This window comes from Carlito syrichta, unplaced genomic scaffold (assembly GCF_000164805.1).
Source record: "Carlito syrichta isolate Samal-C Ts95f unplaced genomic scaffold, Tarsius_syrichta-2.0.1 Scaffold246138, whole genome shotgun sequence".
NCBI classification, from domain to species: Eukaryota; Metazoa; Chordata; class Mammalia; order Primates; family Tarsiidae; genus Carlito; species Carlito syrichta.
The window spans coordinates 126507-148116 of NW_007190234.1; the positions used below are offsets into that span (position 1 = coordinate 126507).

The following is a 21610-nucleotide window of genomic DNA, read 5'->3' on the forward strand; positions in this document are numbered from 1 at the left end:
CCCAGGCCACAGAACAGCACAGCTGCCCAGGAGAAGTGTACCATCTTCAAGCTGCTTCTAGATTATGGAAAAGGGAGAGGGTGAGATAAGTTATCCAGAGTTTGAACTTTTAAACCACTTAATGATTGATCATTTTCCAAAAACTTTTCTGAAGCTTCATGGTTTCTATCTCTGTATTTTCAAACTGCCAATACAGTAGTACCATGGGGTGGGGGTGGGGTGTGCTAACCTAAATTTACTCTGCAAACTACATAAACCAGAAGTAATTAAAGGATTTTTTTCATTCACTTTTTAACTTTAACAAGAATTTCTATTTTGTCTTGCTATTCTTTAGAGCCTTGGATTTCAACCCAAAATTTCTAATTGCTTAAATACAGATGATTTGCCCCAGTCCTCTAAATATAAACTACAGGAGAAAAAGTATCAGTGTTTTTCTCTGTCTGCTCTGATTGGCTGACATCAGAGATAACTTTACCTGTACTTTCATTAAGTCTACTTTTAAAATGTAACGATGGTTTTACTGCTGGACGGTCAGAACAATGACTGCTATACCTGAAAAATAGCATATTGGCGTTGAAAATCTTCAGGATCAGAAACTCTGAGGGACTCTAGCACATCTAGCACTTTAACCATAACTCCCCCAGTTAACCAGAAAAACAAGAGAAATGGAACAACCAAACCTCTAACCATGAAGTCAAATAGCTTTCCAAAGAAGATAGCACCTCCTCCCTTCCTACCCTCTCCCTTCACTAGGTGTGCTGGTCTTATGAAAACCTTGTAGCCACGTGGGATGATCCTCCAAGAAGCCTGATAAAGCCCCCTGGACAGGAGAAGGATGAACAGTCTGTATTTCACATGAGGTGCTCCCTTCCCACAATGAAAAGTTCTTGGGTTTGAGGATGACATCTATACCCAAGGATATGCTGAGTAAGGTTGGTCCACACTACATCACCTTGACTACCGAGAACGAGAGAGAAACAAAGTATAGAGTCAACCTCTAATGGAAGGGTTGTGATGCGTCCCGGGGTTAGAGAGTGACAGTGTCTTGGTTTTCATGACTTAGTCTTCATCATGGCTGATGAGGGAACACACTGGCATAGTCCTTGTGCTCTCTTGTGAAGTGAGTCCCAGTAGAGACTAAGCTTTCCAAAGAGTAGTATATAAAATTCAGAAAATGTTGGAAGATTCCTGTTCTCTCTGGCAAATAACAGGAGGTTCCAGGGTACAGCTGAGAGCCAACTGTGCACTGGAGTCTCTAATTTTCTTATCACTCTTCCAGAATACTTAAGACTCCCACCTGACAGAAGAGGTTATCCTTCTCAGAAAGGTTAGGTGGTTCATGCATACCACACAGCCTGGCACCAAAACCAAGAATCTAACTCACATTTCTGAGTTCTGAAGCCCAGATCTCTATAGCTACACTTGAGTTTCTCCACTTCTGGTAAACACGTAACTCTCATGAATGCCAGTAGAGGTCTAGTTTCATCAGCTGCAAAAAGCCTAAATGCTATAGAAGACCACTTGGCTGTAGAACCTGAACTCAGCCTGGCTCATGCCCCACCCCACCAGGCTTCATCTCACTTAGCAGCCAGCACTGGGTCTCTGGCCAGTCTCGTTTCCTCTAAAGTTGTGCTTCCCAAGACCAGAGCTCAGCCATGTAGCCAACAGCCATGTGGCTATTTAATTTGAAGTAAGTTAAAATGAAAAAGAATTAAAAATTTAGCTCTTCAGTCATGCTAGTCATATCTCTCTTGCTCAAGAGCCATAGGGCTGGTGGTCAACACTCACGCTAGGCAGCACAGATAGAGAACATGTGCATCAAAGCACAGAGTACTGCTGGACAGTAGATACATCTGGGCATGCCTCTCCCTGCAAAACTTTCCAGCCATCTCTCCGGCCTCTGAGGTCAAAATTAAATCACATCCCTGTGCAGAAACGGACAAAGGTGACAGAGACTCAGGAGGGGAAGATGACTTTCCTCATACTCCCTCAGAGACTAAGTTGCTTTTCTACAACTGGTTTGGCCAAAGAAAGCCCTATCTGAGAGCAGAACCTCCATATACCTAGATTAGTTTCCATGGTGTCCACTATTTCCAAGCCCTCCTAAAAATCCTGGGCATGGAGAAGCCTCTACTTTTGCTGAGGAATGAATGAAAAGCCTACTTGCCATCCTGGGAATTGCACCTGACTGTCCTCTGCTCTCTGCTCAGAGTGTATTCTGCAATTGGATAAACTTTTGTTTCATTGGAAAAAATGGTCCTGAAAAAATACTACTTGCTAGAACTGGTGATGGATACTAACAGCTCAAAGATAGGAAAGGATGGTTGATAGGTCTTAGGCAGGAAATACAAAATTTCTGGAGGGAGGAAATGCAGGTGCAAAAAATGATAGCAGCTACCAAAACACCTATCTCCCAACATTTCCTCGCAAACATTATAGAACGATAAGAGGGAAATATCAAACTATACTAAAGTCATGTCCTCCACAGAGCCTGAAAACAGAGATGCCCAGGTCTCAAAATAACTGCCAGTGAGAAAGAAAAACCTCTGCCTGTCATCTCCCCTTCCCCTCACAAGGCTCCAAGATGGGCCGAAAACTACATGGGAAGAAGAGAATGCGAGGGGGTTGTGCAAATGAGGAAACTCCCTGGTAACTTTTATGAAGCATGCATAACATTTATATCAAAACCTGAGGACAACAATACTCCACCAGAAACCCTACAAACCAGTATCACTTATGAATATGAATGCAGAAATACAAGGACGAATATTGCAAAAATATGAACAAGCAGAAAACAACACATCTGAATCTTTTTTTAAAAAAAAACATATTTTTTATTTTAAAATTGTGGGGTACAGTTAAGGATTAGGTATACAAATATGCATCGTTCAGGCACCCTTGTTGATATGGGATGTCCCCCCATCCCCAGACAGATATTGACTACCGTTAATCCCACCACCCTTGCCCTCCCTAACCATCCCCATAGAGTCCCAACACTGTCAATCCTTTTCTTATAGTATTGTGCTAGATGTTCAAGGTCCACTTATGAGTGAGAACATGTGATATTCAGATCTTTGTTGCTGTGAAAGATCACTCAGTATTATAGAGTCTAGTTCCATCCAGGTTGCTACAAAATTCATGATTTTGTTCTTTTTTATAGCTGCGTAGTAGTCCATCATGTATATGTACCACATTTTTTTAATCCAGTCCTCTTTTGATGGATAGCATGGTTGATTCCAGGTTCTTGCTATTGTGAACAATGCTGCGATAAACATACGTGTGCAGGTATCTTTTTCATAGAGTGATTTGAGTTCTTCAGGGTATATTCCCAGTAGGGGGATTGTGGGGTCATATGGAATTCTTAACTGGTCTTTTCCTTGCTTTTCTCTTTGAGGTGGCAAACTGTAGCAAAGAAAGCATGAATTCTAGGGTCAGCAGACCTACCATACCACGGCCTTGACTGGCAACCTCGAGGGAATCACAATGGTAAAGTGGGGTAGTACGCCCATCCTGAAGGTGTGGCATGATTACATGTGATACTGTAACTAAACACTTAGCACAGTGTCTGACACTGAGAACTCATCATAGTCATAGTTATTTTCACTGATAAATTCTCACTTTGACTAGCAGAGCACTTTCATTTTCTATTAACTCACAAATGGTGGCATACATGAGTCAGTAAAGAAATTTTTAACATCAGAAATAAGGCATTCCTTAACAATTAATCAATTTGCAAGCAGAGATTTTTTTTCCCCCAAGTTAAAACATTGAATTGGAAATACAAATTCTGTGACAGATCACAGAATATATCAGCAGGAGCTCATAACTAAATGCCATCAATTTTTTAAAATCCAGTGAAATTTTTATGGACAAGATAAAAATAGTGCATAACAGCAGCGAAGAATGGATAAAACTACACCTCAGAATTAAGTTCCTTCAGATCATCTTGACCACACTCCTCAGTAAGGCTTTAATTATCACACGGGGGTTCTAAATCCAGGTCTAGGAAATAGAGTCCATGAAATTCCTGAAACAGTAAGTGTGGGACCAGGAATGGCCCTGGGGAGAGGATCCATAGCACTCAAGATTTTGTCAAGGGTGTAAACACCAACACTGCAAGCACTCCTAGCATAAAGCCCTCACCCTCTGCTGACCTTTAAACTGTTGGATGAATTTACTCTTAAAAGTTTTCAAAGGTGCTGGATTTAATTACTGAAGTTTCTGGATATTAAATTATGTGGCATTTATATTAAGGGGGTAAAAAGTAAGAGGATGCCTCTAATGTATTTGTTTGTTTGCTGTTAGAGCCAGAACCACTTCAACAATGACTACAATTTTAAAACAGGAAATAAAAGGAAACAGCTTTTAAAAAGTGAGTTGGGAAAAATATATGAAACTGCATTTCAATTGAATGAAAATAGAACTTGTTCTCTAAAGAAAATAATTTTGAAGGGTCCAAATTAACAAGAATAAAAATCCCAACATTGCAGCCTTGAGGACCATATTCAAATGAGTAAGAATTTTGACAGTGTGTCATTAAACTATAAATTGGATACACAAATCCTTTGATTTAACTATCAGCTGCAGGCATCAAAACCACATGATCAAGTAATGCCATGGCAAGCTCTAAGACAGCAGCTTACGAAGGTGCCTGCAGTCCAGGGTGAAACAGGAGAGACTGGAGTTCTGGATCTGAAACTGTAGGGTTTTAACAAGTCACTTAACCACTCTACATCCCTTCTTCTACTAAGGGCAGTAATACCTACTTTAGAAGGCTGCTGTGAGAATTAAAAGAGATATACACTAAAGTTAATTAAACTGTAAGCATAGCTTTGGTGAATTCATGTAAGGTAGGAAGGTGGGGAAAAAAGAGAGGCCCTTCTTTATCTCCATAATCCCTTGTCATTCAAACTAGATATGGCTTTTACTCCAAAGAAAGGGAAGCCAGGATTTAAATGAAAGGAGAAACAAAATGGATTAATTCTTAGAATTCTTACATTAATTCTTAGATTTTTTTCATATCAGAGTTCCCAAGTCCTAGTGACTTAATAGATTTTGAGGACAGTTTTGACTACCTTCAATCTCATTTTAAATCGTAACCCAACCCACCCACCACCATGCTCATACAGCACTTGGCCCAGGGTGGGTACTCTATACATGTCATGTACTATAACAATATAAATCAACATAAAATGCTTCACCACAACTGTCACATTGCTAACGTCAAAACAGACTGCAAACATGTGTGGTCTCATTGGGGAAGGAAGTCAGGAGGACCCATGGGATCAAGATAACGAAAAGCAAGGTCCCAGAAATAGGCCCAAAGCCAAAGAAAGGGTAGCTTTTCTGTTTGGGGAGCTTATGATATATAGGCATTGCTTCATGGCTTATAAAGAATACTAACATCTTTCTCCTCATGAAAATACGTTAGAAACTCACGCACTGCATTTCCACAAAACTGCCCAAACTGACCCTTCTGCTGCTGCCTTCCCAATGGGTGACACACGCCATGGGGGCTGATGAGCAAAGAGTTCTGTGTGAATAGTCACCCGCATACCAAGTCAAGAGGGACTGTTGATCAAATGTTTGCTTCTGCCACACTAGCACATCAGTCACAAGAACTGCAGTCTCCAGGTTCCAATCCAGTGACTGTTTTACACATACACACACATACCCTTTCTAATTAGGCTAGTTTAATAAGGTACCTTTAGGTTGAAAACTCAAATATCAAAACTGGGGAGTATATTAATTGCTCCTGGCTCTTCAATTAATTCTGCTGAATCAGTTAGCATCATTGAGCTCTGGCCCATGTTGGAATAGTCTCACAGGTGAATCTTAAAGTATCTACAAATAGATAAAATACATCTGTAAGCACATAGACACAGACACATGTCCTGTCTCAAGCCAATCGAAGACTTAGAGTAAGGTGGCAATCTCTCACATGGCTGGTGAGAATATATATTCAAACAACTTTCTGGTAACAACCTAGCAAACATTATCAAGACTTAAAATACTCGTTCGGGCTCGGTGGCTCAGCCTATAATCCCAGCACTTTGGGAGGCCGAGGCTACTGGATTGCCTGAGCCCCGCTGGTTCGAGACCTAACTGAACAACCTGGCGAGACCTCGTCTCTACAATAAATAAATAAAAAATTAACTGGGCATGGTAGCGCACACCTGTAGTTCCGAGTACTTGGAAGGCTGAGGCGGAAGGATCACTGGAGCCCAGAAGGTCGAGGGAGTGGTGGCCAGGAGCATGCCACTGCACTCTAGTCTGGGTGACAAAGTGAGACTCCAACTCAAAAAAAAAAAATACTCATAGCTGTTGATCCAGTAATGATTCTTCTAAGAATGTTTCCAAAAAAAATCCAGAATTCAATCAGGGATTTATTTACTGATACTATATGTATTATCAGTAACAGTAAAAAGCAGAAACTACACATTAGTCACTAGGAAATTGACAAGTTATGATATCTCCTTACAGTAGAATAGTGGGCCTCTACTTTCTTTTTAAAATTGTTTTATTGAGATACAATTCATATACCACATAACTCAGTCATTTAAAGTGGTTTTTCTAGTATATTTACTAAATTGGGCAATCACCACCACAATCTAGTTTTAGAACATTCTGTCCCTCCTCAAAATAAATTCCGTACCCGTTAACAGTCAATCCCCATGCTCCCCATCTTCTAATTTTCCACATCATTGTCAACATTTATTATTGGTCCTTTTTTTTATAGCAGTCATTCTAGTGGGTGTGAAGTGGTACCACAGTATGGTTTCTGATTTGTATTCCGTAATGATTAATGATGTTAAGCATCTTTTCATGTGCTTATTGGTCATTTATATATTTTTTCTGGTTAAATGTCTACTTTAAATACTTTGCCATATTTTTTGCCCATATTTTAATTAGATTGTCTTGTTACTGAGTTGTATGAATTCTTTGTATATACTAGACACAAGTATCTTTTCATATATATAATTTGCAAATATTTTCTCCCATTCTATGGGATGTCTTTTCACTTTCTTAAGAGCATTGTTTTTACAACACAAAAATTTTCTTTTGATAAAGTCCAATTTATTTTTTTTTCTTTTGTCACTTTGCTTTTGGTATCATATCTAAGAAACCATGGCCTAACTCAAGACCATTAAAATTTATTCCTATATTTTCATAAAGAAGTTTTAAGGCTTCAGCTCTTACATTCAGGTTTTGTGTATAGGGAGAGGAAAGGGTGGAACTTTATTATTTTGCCCATTGATATTTAATAGCTGTTACAGGATTGTCTGTTGAAAAGAACAACTTCCTCATTGATTTTTCTTGGCATGCTTGTCAAAAATCAATTGACCATAAATGTGAAGTTTACTTTGGACTCTCAATTCTATTCCACTAATCTACATACCTATTCAAATGTCCTTATGACACTGTCTCGATTACTGACATCTTTTAATAAATTTTGATAACTGAACATGTGAGTCCTAATCTTTGCCCTTCTTTTTCAAGGTTGTTATGGTTATTCTGGGTCCCTTAAATTTCCATATGAATTTTAAAATAAGCTTGTCAATTTCTGCTAAGCCAGCTAGGTTTTTACAAAAGATTGTATTGAATCTTTCTATCAATTTGGGGAGGACTGCCATCTTAACAACATTAGTCTTCCAATTCATGAACATGGGATGTCTTTCCATTTATTTAGATGTCCTTTAATTTCTTTCAACAATGTCTTGTAGTTTTCAGAGTGCAAGTCTTGCATTTCTCTTGTTAAATTTATACTTATGTATTTTATTCATTTTAAGGCTAAATGGATGTTTGTAATTTCGTTATTAAGTTTTTCACTGCAAGCATATAGAACTATAACTGATTTCTGTATCTTGATCTTATATCCCATAACTTTTCTGAAGTTGTCAATAAGCTTTCATAGTTTTGTAGTGGATTCCTTAGAACTTTCTATATATGAAATTGCCTATATAAATTTAACATAGGGCCATGTAGTAAAAACTGTAGAAGAGACCTGAGCTCTGCAAAGGTACAGCTATGGTTAGAAACTAACAAATGTGTTGTTTCTAAATTTGCTTTCAATTCAATAAAGAGGGATTGATTATCTTCATGCCCTGACTCCCGGGTAGGTGGAAAGCTGCCCATGAGGCTGATAAACATATTTCCCCTTAAACAATGAACCTAAGATACCACAGATCTCCTTGATGGCATCTCAAAATTTGATTGGCTGAAGGACTCAATCGGCTCTAGTCTCCAGGGACCCCACCTCTCATATACCAGGGGTCAGTAGCTGACGGACACAGGACTAGCTCTATAGATAGCCTCTTTATTATAAAACCATGAAGACAGTTTAGACATCTCCCATGACATCATCTTCAACCAATCAATCAGCAGGCCCTAGTTCCCTACCTGTCAAATTTCCTTTAAAACTCCTAGTCTCTGAATTTTGGGGAGGCAAATTTGAGAATATCTCCTGTCCTCCTCACTCAACTGCTCTGAGATATTAAACTCTTTCTCTGCTGTAACAGCTGCATCAGCCTTGGTTTGTCTGGGCAGCAAAGCATAAGGACCTGGTCAGGTTGTAACATATACAGGATCAGGTGATCCACAAATAGAAGTAGTTTTGTTTCCATTCTAAATGAATTTTGTTTCATTTTCTTGAGTAAATTTCTTATCTAGAATACAATACAATGTTAAGTAGAAGTGGAGAAAGTAGATATTCATATCTTGCTCCTGATCTTAGGGGAAAAACATTTCTCATTCCCATTAAGCATATTAGTCATAGATTTTTTTCGTGGAAGTCTTTATTAGGGAGGAAGTTCCCTTCTAGTTTGTTGAATGTTTTGATCATGAAAAGGTGTTGGATTTTTGTCAAATGCTTTCTCTGCATCAAATGAGATGATCATAATTTTGTCCTCTATCCTGTTAATACAGTATATTACACTGATTGATTTTCAAATATTGAACAATGCCCTACATTCCTAAAATAAATTCCATTTGTCATGATGCCTAATCTTCTTTTTTATTTATTTTTTTTTTTTTTTGCCTAATCTTTTTAATATGCTGATAGATTCAGTTTCCTAGGACTTTGCTGAGGGTTTTTCCATGTATCCTCATATTTTCTTTCCTTGTGAAGTCTTCATCTGATTTTGATCTCAGGATAACATGTACCTCATTGAAAGAAGTGGAAAACATTCTCTCCTCTTCTATTTTTGGAAGAGTTTGTGAAGGAGTAGTGTTAATCTTTGTTAAATGTTTGGTAGAATTCTTTTGTTAAGTAATCTAGCCCTAGGCTTTTCTTTATAAGAATTTTTTACTGGAAACCAAAGTGAAACCCAAACTTTACCTATACAATGACCATTTGTATACCTAACCCTGAATTGTACTCCACATCTTTAAAATACAAATTTTAAAAAGATTTTTAAATTACTAACTCAATAATTAATATTAATTAAGAATAATTATTAACATTATTTAAGCTATGAATTAAAATTAATTATCAAGTTAAAGTAGTTCATCATTAATTCAATCTCAGAGAATTATTTTAAGAAACTAGTTCACACAATTGTAAAATCTGGCAAGTCTGAAACATATAGTACAAGCCAGCAAGCTGGAAACTCAGATGTTGAAGTCTTGAGGAGAATTTCTGCTTCAAGAAACCTGTCTTCACTCTCAAGTCCTCCAATTGATTAGATAAGGAAGTCCACTCACACCATAAAGTGTAATCTACCTTACTCAAAGTCTGCCAATATAAATGTGAATCACACCAATCCTTCTGAAAGTATTCCAGGCAATTGAGAAAGATGGAATTCTCCCCAAATCATTTTACGAAGCTAACATCACACTGATACCCAAACCGGGTAAAGAGCCAACCAAAACTGGGAACTACAGGCCAATATCCCTTATGAACATAGATGCAAATATCCTCAACAAGATTCTAGCAAATCGGATCCAAAACACATCTCAAAAATCATCCACCACCAAGTAGGCTTCATCGCCAGGATGCAGGGCTGGTTCAACATTCACAAGACCATAAATATAATTACATACATCAATAGATGTAAAAACAAGAATCACATGATTATATCATTAGATGCAGAAAAAGCATTTGATAAAATGAAAGACCTTTACAATGAGAACTACAAAATATTGCTCAAAGAAAACCAAGAAGACACAAACAAATGGAAAATTTTCCATGCTCATGGATAGGAAGAATCAACATTGTTAAAATGCCCATCCTACCAAAGGCAATATACAGATTCAACACAATACCCATTAAATTACCAACATCATTCTTCTCAGACCTGGAAATGACAATACAGAAATTCATATGGAAACATAAACAACCACAAATAGCCAAAATAATCCTTAGCAAAAGAAAAAAAGCAGGAGGTATTACACTTCCAGACTTCAAATTTTGCTATAAGGTTACAGTAATCAAAACAGCCAGGTATTGGTACAACAACAGGCATACAGACCAATGGAACAGGACAGAGATTCCAGGAGCAAAACTTCAATTTCTCAACCAACTCATTTTTGATAAAGCCTCCAACAACAACCAGTGGGGAGAGGAGAACCTATTCAGTAAATGGTGCTGGAAAAACTGGCTGATCACATGCAGAAGATAGAAACAGGACCCCTATCTATCACCAACACAAAAATTAACTCTAAATGGATCAAAAACCTAAACATAAAACCTCAAATTATAAGAATCTTAGAAAATGCAGGGGACACCATTTCCTGATCAAAACCCTAAATGCCCATACCATAAGAAATAAGATAGACAAACTGATGAGCTTCTGCAAAGCAAAAGAAACCATCAAGAGAGCAGGGAGACAGCCCAAAGAATGGGAAAAAATATTTGCCAATTGTATGCCTAACATCTAGAATCTACAAGGAACTCAAGTACGCTGAGAGGAAAAAAACAAACAGTCCCATTAAAAAGTGGGCAAATGACATGAATAGACACTTCTCAAAAGAAGATATACGGGCAGCCAATAGACACATGAAAAAGTGCTCAGCCTCACTAATCATCAGAGAAATGCAAATCAAAACCACACTGAGATACCACCTAACCCCAGTAAGAATGATCATCATTAATAAAACAAACAACAAATGCTGGCGAGGACACAGAAAAATAGGAATGCTTCTTCACTGCTGGTGGGAATGCAAGCTAGTACAACCTCTTTGGAAGACAACGTGGTGATTTCTGAAAGAACTAGAAATTGACCTTCCATATGACCCAGCAATTCCCCTATTGGAAATATACCCAGAGGAATTCAAATAATTCTACAAAAAAGATACCTGCACACATATGTTTGTTGCAGCTCTACTCACAATAGCAAAAACATGGAACCAACCATGCTGCCCATCAAAGCTGGACTGGATTAAAAAAATGTGATAGATATACACAATGGAATAATATGCAGCCATAAAGGAAAAACAAATGGACTTTGCGGCAACTTAGATGGATTTAGTGTCTAATACTCAGTGATCTATCACAGAAACAAAGAACAGAGTACCATATGTTCTCACTCATAAGCAGACCTTGAACAATTATCATAATACTATAAGAAAGGTATTGGCAGTAGTGGGAAACTGCCGGGGATAGGGGAATTGCTGGGGAGGGAGGGGTACATCTCATCAACAAAGGAACCTGCATAATGAACATTTGTATACCTACCCTGAATTGTACCCCACATCTTTAAAATAAATAAATAAATAAAAAGAAATGTGAATCACTTCTAGAATACATCTTCACAGCAACATCTAGACTAATGTTTGACCAAACAACTGGGTACCATCGCCTAGCCAAATTGGCACAAAATTAATTATCACAGTCAGTTCTGGAAATTTGTGTCTAAGAATTTCTCCATTTAATCTATGTTACCTAGTCTATAGAGTTGTTCAAGGTATTTCCTTAATGCTATATAGCTCTAAAATTACTCATGATGTTAGTAATTTGAGTTTTCTCTCACTCCTCTCTCTCTCTGTATGTCAGTATAACTAAAAGTTTGTCATTGGTTTAATATATATTTTCAAAGAACCAACTTTGGCTTTGTTTTCTCAACTGTTCTATTCTATTTTATTTATTTCTGATCTAGTCTTCATTATGTTCTCCCTTTTGTTTGTTTTGGCTTTAGTTTGCTCTTCTTTTTGTAGTTTCTGAAAGTGGAAAATTATTTGAGATCTTTTTTAATATAATCAGTTATAACTGTTTATAAGTTTCTCTTGGAGCACTGCTTTAGCTATATCTCACAAGTTTTGGTATAGTGTTTTCATTTTCTTCAATTCACAGTAATTTCTAATTTCCCTTGTAATTTCTTCTTTGGTCCATTAGTTATTTAGGGTATGTTCTAAAATTTCTATAAACTTGTTGATTTCTTCATATTTTCTTCTGTCACTGGTTTCTAACTTATAATGTCACTGTGGTCAAAGAATACACTTTGTATGAATTCTAACCTTTCATATGTATTGAGGCTTGTTTGATGGTCCAATATAAGGTCTATCCTAGAGAATGTTCCATGAGCACTTGAAAAGAACATGTATTCTACTACTGTTAGGTGCAGGGTTCTGGGCATGTTTATTAGATCTGGTTTTCAGTGTTGTTCAATCTTCTAATTTCTTATTGATCTGTCTAGCTTTTCTACTCATTATTGAAAGTAGTATGTTGCAACTTTTTAAAAACGCATTTTTAAAATGTTGAATGCCATTACAAAAATGCTCATATATTAAGCAAAATGCAATACTGAAATGTGCACTCATAATATTAAAATAATTGCTAATAGGTAAAAGAGTCCATAGACAAAAAGGTCAGAAAAAAATTAGCCAAACGTTCTAGTGACAGCTTCTGGGATGTGGAGCTATACTGTTATTAAATTTTCCAATTTTTTAACAGTAGGTCCATTATCCTGATTATTTTCAAAATGTTTTTAAATAGAAAATATGAATACATATGAGTCACAGGCTTTGCAAGGACATGGCACCTGTATTGTCACTACAGGGGCTACAGAGCCAGCAGCCTCCACTCTACCATTGTACCTTCCAGCATCCCCAGAACTCTCTGCTCTTTGCTTCCCTCATGTGGGACTAGAACTTCCACAGAAAACCTGTTATGCTGAGATGCTTTGGTTTTTTTACCTTCAACATTTGTGAGATTAACTATCGCCCACAAAAGCACCTTAGCTGTGAGGAACACTCAAGGAAGCCAAGCAGAGTTTGTACTTAGCAGCAGGTTCAGTTTACACAACATATGGAAAAAACAATACAGTGAAGTTAAATTTAAATGCAAACAAGGAAAACTAAAACAAATCATTTTGAGAGCAGTAACTTATCAATGAGAAACCAGCAATAGCTCTTCCTTCCCTCACTGTCACTCAAAGCCCTATTAATGCTCTGATAACAGAAACAGGAGAAATAATGAATGTGCTGCTAAAATCCAGCTGACGGCAGATTCTCTGCACTATTTCTCTCATGCATCCAGACTGGCTGTGGGATTTACCTGCCTTACCAATTGTACACTAATCACGACTCCAGCAGGGTTTCAGTTCCAGGAGCTGCATGCTAGAATGTTCTCTCTGGACAAAGCTACATGTTTAAGAACAACCTCTACTTCAAGCAAACAGGAGTATAAAAATAAATATTCTTAATGTTCTTAAGTAAATGTATTGTTTATTCCAGTCCTTTTCCACATTTGCTTCCAAGAATAACTTATTTTAAGAGAAAATGACAGAAAATCAAATCGATTAGAGCTTAAACATACTGATGGTGAGAATCCATTGTAAAATACTCCCCACCTTCCAAAATGTAAACATCATCATTCCTCCCATGCAACACCACCAACATTCATTTACCTTGAGTTATCAATCTAAAGTGCCCAGTCAAAATTAGTTTCTAAATTAAATAGCATAGAAACATCAAGGAAGGGGGGGGGGACTTCTCTGTTTTTCCTGTGTTGAAAATATTTAAACTAAATACAATTCTCTGCCTAAATTGTACAATTCAAAGTGATGAAATAATGCTTCTTAATTTAAAGTCAAATTTAACATTATTGAAAAAAATATGATAGTCACTGTTTAAAAGGTACAGGCTTTACTTAAAAATTACACCATGCCTAGAGGAAAGAAAAACTAAAATATCCAACAGCAGTGGAATGCTTTCGTGAATTATGCTACATTATCTCAATAAACTATTATGAGCAGAAGGTATATAAGCTTTACAAAGATTTCTTAATAATATAGGGAAATGCTTGTATTACAAGGTCAAATAGAAAAAAACATAAAACAAAAAGTTATACATAATATGCTCTCAATTATACAAATAAAATACACAGAAAAAAGACTGAGAGGAAATATATCAAAACAGCTACTATCCACAAGTGGTAGTGTGGCTGCCTGATGGGTACGTGACAGGCACAGTTGCCTAAGTGACCACTGAAGGAGCAAGTGCCTGGAACCCCAATGCAAAGAACAGGTTGGAAAACACAGCTTAGGCTCATGGCTCATGGTGAGTCCTCCTTCCTCCCACCCCAAATCTAGACACTGGGGCCCATATGCTCAACATAGCCTAGAGAAAAACAATTGCAGTCAATTCAGCTTCCCGGTTAGCAGCTCAGAGAAGAGGCCCAGGTCCGCTCAGAGGCCTGGCCATGGGCAGAACAAGAGATGGAAGAGGGCCCAGGTTCACGACTGCTCACCACACAGAGGTAACTGAATGGCTGATGCCATGGTCCCAACCCAAGGAACCAAAGTGGAGCCCAGGATGCTGCCCAAGCAGACAGCTACACCTCTCTTGGGAAGGGAGAAAATAGGGAGACACCTCCCCACCCTCTTAAGGTGTCTGGGTTGGGAGAGAAGATCTTAATGAGAAAACAGGTTGTACAGTGAGGAGAGAGGCATAAATAAATGTTCTTCTCAACAGAGGGATGGTCAAATACTTTAACTTTCTTTTTCATACTTGTCTAGACTTTCCAATATCTCTACACTATTCTATTAAAAAGTTATAAAACTATGTTTTTTAATTGCACCATAAACACAAAAACTTTTTGTAGGAATCCAATTCGACAGGTATATCCTGAACTTCTCCTCTTAGCAATGCATGGCACATGTGAGACACAGTCCCTGGCTTCTAGGAGTAGATAATCTACCAGGGAGTAGCACACGAGGAAAAAAGAAAACAGCACATATCAACAACAAGCCAAAATGGAATCAGTCTCCAAAAGTCGTCAGAGATATATGTCAATTTTACTTTCACATATAAACCTTTAAAAAAGGAAACATGCAATTATCATAAGACTTGGCCGAAAGATTATTAAAATGATGGGATAGTGTTCAGCCTTGAGCCCAGGAGAAAACCTCAGTTGTGTGCATCCATTTTTAAGGGGGATAAAAGGTTGTAGTAAATGTTCCCTTTTATAAGAGAGAACTCGGCACTGGGCACAAAGGCTGTCAACACTGCGGGTGAGCTGGCTGTGGGAAAAACAGCATCACGCAGGAGGTTATTTATTTCTCTTTACAAACAATATGATTTCTACATCCTAAGTCAACATTCTTCCTTCTCTGAGTTTTTATCACAGTTTATGAGACATCCTTAAATTACATCCTTAAATTTACATCCTTAAATTAATATGAGGTTTCAACAAAGTATAAAACAAGACATAAAAGGTTATGACAAGTGTCGACCAGGATGTAAACAAACTGGAACATCCGTTCCTACTACACTGCTGGTAAGCAAGGAAGATGGTGCTGCCACCTGGAGAAATAGTCTGGCAGGTCCTCAAGAGGTTAAACACAGAGTTCCCATATGACCCAGCATTCTACTCCTAGGTATATACCCAAGATAAATGAAAACACACAGAGGCTTGTATATAATACTCACAGCAACATTATTCCTATTAGTCAAAAAGTAGAGACATCCCAAATGTCCATCACCTGATGAATGGATAAAATGTGCTATATCCAATAATAGATTCTTATTCAGCTACAAAAAGAAATGAAATACGATAGATGTTGCACCACAGATGAACCTTGAAAACATGATGCTAAGTGAAAAAAGCCAGACACAAAAGGCCACTTACTGCAGGATTCCATTTATGTGGAATGTGCAGAAGAGGCATATCCACAGATACAGAGAGTGGATTAGAGGTTGCCTGGGGCCGACAGGGGATAAAAAAAGGATGGAAGTGGCCACCAGTAGGTCCAGAATTTGTTTGGGGGATAATGAAAATATTTTAAAATCAAACTATGCTGATGATTGCACTACTCTGTGAATATTCTAAAAAACATTTGAACTTTATACTCTAAGAGGGTAAAAGTTAGGGTATGTAAGTTATGCCTCAATACAGCTATTTTTTAAAATGCAGTGATAATGACAATTGGGTGGCAGTTGAGAGTGGGTGAAGGGATAGAAGAAAGGGCTGAGAATGGTTGAAGAAATAGAAAGTCAGAAGAAACTGCTGGCAGCTTTTGAAGTCAAACGACAGGGTGGGGTCCATTTTGTTGACTTTATGTTTGAAATTTTCCATAATAAAAAGGTCGCTAGAGGTTGTGGCCCATATAGTCCAACCTCTTAGTAGCATAGAAAAATCCCTACCCCCATTTCTGATGTGACAGTTTCCTGACCACCATTCTTCACCTTGTTTTGGGCAGGTCACCAGTGACACCCACATTGTTAAACCCTTTGACCAATTTTCCTGCATCTCTGTGGCATTGGGCTCTATTGGCCATTCCCTCCTTCTTGATGTTGTCCCCTCCCTTGATTTCTATGACACATCATGCCTGGCCTTTTTCCTACCAATGAAGCCACTTCTTCCCTGCTTCCTTCCCACGGCCCCCCATTGCTCTCCTAGGGGCACATACTTTGCTTGGCTACCTCAACACATCACATTCGCCTTCTTTTTTGCATCCTCTCTCTATATCTTTATCCTTTCCAGGCCCCCTTTTGGTTGGCAGGATAGGAACGGGTGGTGCCCAATGAGGGAAAGGTGCTGAGTGGAATCCCAGGAAAGCTGAAAGCAGATACACTCAGCTGACACACCTCTCTGGCCTCGGCCCTGCACCCTTCACCATCTCCCTCTCGCCATACCTATTACATGGACCCAAAAGAGGTACAGCCGCCATTTCATAGGAGGAAAGTCATAGGTTAAGATGATGACAGAGATACAGCAGGATGATCATCACACCAACAGTGACACACACTGGACACTTAATGCATTTCACACATGGCTGTAAGTTTTTCTTTTTACCCCACTCTGCTGACAGCAACCCAAGAGATTGGTGCCATCAAGATCTCCATTTCCCGTGATCATGAGGGGATCACTAATGTGCCCAAGGCTGTCTACAGCTCATAAGGGGGGAGCGGCACCTGGATCTGAACCCAGGCAGTCGGGCCCCAGAGATGCAACTTTCACACAGAGTCCCTGATGACAATGAAGCCTCCTGAACTCTCAACCTCCAGACATCTATGGGACAGCAACCACTACCAGTTCCTTGACTCAAACACAATTATACCTCAGAGATCCCTAAAATATCAGCAATCCACAGAACTCTGGGATGAACCATTCTACACTCTCCCTAGATAAGCATGTCCAGACCATTCATGCTCAGAGGCCACTTAAAGGCTAACAATTTCCTAACTGACCTTTAGCACAGATGACTCACCACAGACAAAGCAAGCTCAACATGTATTAAATCAGACCTACCATCTCACCTCCTAAACCTGCTCTTTCTACTCTATGCTCTTTCTTGGAAAATGGCCCCATATCCCCCATGCAGCCAGGAACCTGAGAGGCACTTTGGACTTTTCCTTCTCATTCACTCTCTGACTGCACTGATCCACCTCAGCACCCCTCTATGTTGGCCTCTTCAACATCTCTCAGACTAGGCCCTCCTCTCAGGCCCTGACCCCCTTCAGTGAGTCTCCTGTTTCCTTTTGCCTCTGGTTTGGGCCTTCTTCCATGCCCTACTGGGTCTCTCTATACCCAGTATTCTTCCTCATTCCTATTATAAACTCTGAGATGGCATGGATCCTATATTATCCTTATCCTAAACCTGGCTTCCTCAATGACCTGAACTAACTCCAAAGTAGTACATACCTTCTGCTTCCTCTCACTTCCGAAAGTTGAAACTCAAAAATGTGTCACATGCCTGTTCCTAGCCAAATACATGTCTCTAATGAGTGTGCTGAATGGAGTCTCCTACACATTCTGATTAGCATGTAGGTCAAGGACACAGTCTGTAAGAACAAGCACCCCTGCATGGCTCTGAATTGGAATGGGCATATTCAAGCTTCACCAAATTCATTGTTTTTGTGATTATAGCTTCTTACACATTTCCTAAGACTTCAACCTCTGAAATTCATGAATTCCTAAACCTTCCTGGAATAGAGAAAGTTTCCATGATCAATTACTCTGAGCAAATTACACCCACCCATTACAACACCTTCACTGGTTGGATTTTTCTCCCCAAGCTTCACTGATGCCTAATTGAATGTGTTTACTAGACTTCACTGTCTTGACGTGTTTTGTAACCTGCTAACCTTATCCCTAAGGTCATGAAAGGTCTCTTGCCCTCTTACCAATGACAGGCACCTCCAAGGTCTGACCAACACTGGTGGGTGCCATTCAAACAAAGGTCAGTCACAGATCTGCTTCACACTTACTCAGAGAGGTTGTGGCTAGCACTAGAGAGGAGTGTGTATGTGTGTGTTGAGGGAGGGTATATGTGTGTATGTACATATGTCTGTGTGCATGTGTATGCACATGTGTACATGCATATGTTAACCTTGAATTTGTGGATTCTGCATCCTTCAACAGAAGAACCAAACTGCATTTCTCCAGTGGCGTAAGGGCTCCACAAGGCAACCTGGGCTATGTGGTATATATTCCTGTCTCATGCCAGTGGTGTTCTGGCACCTGCAGAGATCCATGGGACTCTGACTTACCTCTGAGCACTCCTCCACAAGACGTCGAACTTTGCTACCCCCCCCACACACACACAAATTGTTTCTCTGACTCTGATCAGCCAGCCTCCAGCTGAAGATAAGCATCTCCTTCCGTGTGATAAAGCAGTTAATCTATTTGGACAAGCCGAGGTCCTCCAGACTAGACCCTGTGTGCTAACCTCAAATAATTGTTCACTTCTTACATCCTTTCTTCCAAGTCAAAGAACATGGCACTGAAAGGGCTCTAAGTGCCAGCATGTGCAGAGTCAGGGACTCCCACTGAGAGACAGGATATGCCACTGCTGTTTAGGAGCAGTTGTCTCCTATTACAGTCACCAGTGCCACACTCCTGGCTTCCCTCTTCCCATGGAAACAGCAGGAACATGCAGTGCACCAGGAGCTGCAGAGTCTTGGAAGACTGGGCACACGTCAAATACACACCCCCAGAAAATCCACAGCTCCCACTCAGACCTGCAGATCTGTCTGAGGGCCCCTGGAGAAATACCATACCCAGAGAATTCCTTATACCTTCAATTAACTGGAATTATTTCCTGTGTTTCAACTTCAAAGAAAGAGGAAAATGCAAATCACAGCACAAGTTTACCCTGAACCAGGCCAACTGCAGCTCTCAGGAGATGGTGCACATGCAGGCTAATGCCCCAGGCCATCTGCACTCCATGAGCAGTCATGTGATGGCCTGAATTCTGAGGCCAAAGGACTAGAGAGTACTCAGGTATTGAAAACACAGAATCCCATTACTAAATTTTACCCTCTGAAGGAACAAGCATATCTTAAAGATCTTTGATAAACAGCATCTGAGGTTTACTTGCTTAAAGACCCAGTGAAGTAAGAGTTTAGTAAACCAGAACAGCCTTTCTAGAGCACCAGTGCTTCTGCCAGTAAGTTATGCCCAGTGGATCCCTGGTCTATGTACTTCCCAGACACCTTCGAATCTCTTCTCCATGGTGCAGCCAGAGGGAATGAACAAAGATGAGAACCAGATCAGGTCAGGTGGTGGTTTTGCATATTCCTGAGATATGGTCCCAAGTTCTTCCTGTGACTCACCAGCACCCCCAGCCCAGGTCATTCTCCCTCTTCCTCCCCAGCACTCCTGTTGCTCTCTCTGCATGCCCAGCCTCAACCTAGGTCCTCCTCATCCCACTAAATGTGGCTTAAACGTCATCAAGTCCAGGAAGCCTCCTCTGACCCCCTAAGCTGTAATAGGTTATCATAGCACCCCATGTTTCATCTAGACAATGTGAATGTTAATTGCTTTAACTAAGCTTTCTAATTACTTGCCTAAAATCAGCCTTCCCAATTGTAACCACAAGCTCCAAGAGGGGAGGAACCAGGTTTTCCTGGTTTACCTGTGTCCCTACCACAGCAGAAGGCCAAGGAGATTCTCAGTCAATACTTGCTGAATTGAACATCTCACTGTTCTGCACCAGACCCAGCAACAGGGAGGGTGCTTATGAAGTCTGTGTGAACGACAAAACTCCAGGCCCAGAAGGAAGCCAGACAGCATGCCACGCAAGTTAAACAAATGTTTCTTTACAATGTAATGAAAGATGGACTTGGACTGTCCTAATGGACATTCTCCAAGCCTGGTAAACAAGATCTAAAAGGACCAACTAATGCACCAAATTCAGGACCCAAAAACCTAAAATGTCCACTTAATAGCCAACTGAGAGAAATAAATGGTGCATTTTACACAGATGTTCCAAAGTAACACTGTACAATGCATGGCTGTGTTATGTGTGGTGTGTGCATGTGTTTGTGTGATGGAACCTGGCTACAGGAAGGCAAGGAGAGTGTCTTTGAGAACATCTAAAGACACCACTTGCAGAACCAAACTCTATTTTCTCCCATTTTCCTTTCTCCTGGACAATTAACAGCATGGTCACGTCCCTTTGTCCTGTCTTGCTGATAATCAGGCAAATGCATTAAGAATCGCTTGGGTCTTACAACCTAAGTTGGTGGTAAAGTAGTTAAGACAAACTTATTTACCACATTAATTAAATGGTCTATTTAACATGGAATATCAATTCTCTAATCACATCTCAGTTGAACTTCTTCTTTCAATTAACAACTGTGAAGTCTACTGACAGAGGTCCTACTGTTCTAGGATCATTAAGAGCACTTTCATTATCTGTCAAATGAGGGAGTAAGAAGCAGAAAGGCAAGCACTCTCAGGAGTGGCCTCTCCCCTACTTAAGAGATGATTAGGGAGTGAGCAGCGGCAGTTCTCATTAGTTGCTTAGCAATGAAACGACCTCCTATGAAATCATAAATGGAAACAAAGTGTGAGAGGGGTTGCAATAAAATCCACTAAACAGATATGTTCTCATCCTCAGAGGATAATCCTCGAGTAAACTTAATCTCTCCAGATTGCAACAATGATGGGAATCAGCAGACTACAAACTGAAAAAGCTAGAAACACAATCTCCTAAAAACTAACAAACATCAAGTCAGGAAGGGTCACATGAAGACAAATTAAAATCGGTTTGAAATTTAAATGCTACTGCTAACAAGTAAAGCCATCCTTTAATATTTATTTTCTATCCATGGAAAAAGTAGATCTTTCTGTTAGCTGAGTTTTCGAAACCTTAAAACATGTTGAGGCTGGGCTCAGTGGCTCAGCCTGTAATCCCACGCTTTGGGAGGCCGAGGTGAGTGGATT

General features: G+C 39.5%; 1 protein-coding gene across 1 annotated transcript in view; it reads right to left on the reverse strand.

Moving 5' to 3' along the window:
• LOC103253679 (TBC1 domain family member 22A-like) overlaps positions 1-21610 on the reverse strand; it is an 87271-nt gene that overhangs the window by 64035 nt on the left and 1626 nt on the right. The window lies entirely within an intron of this gene.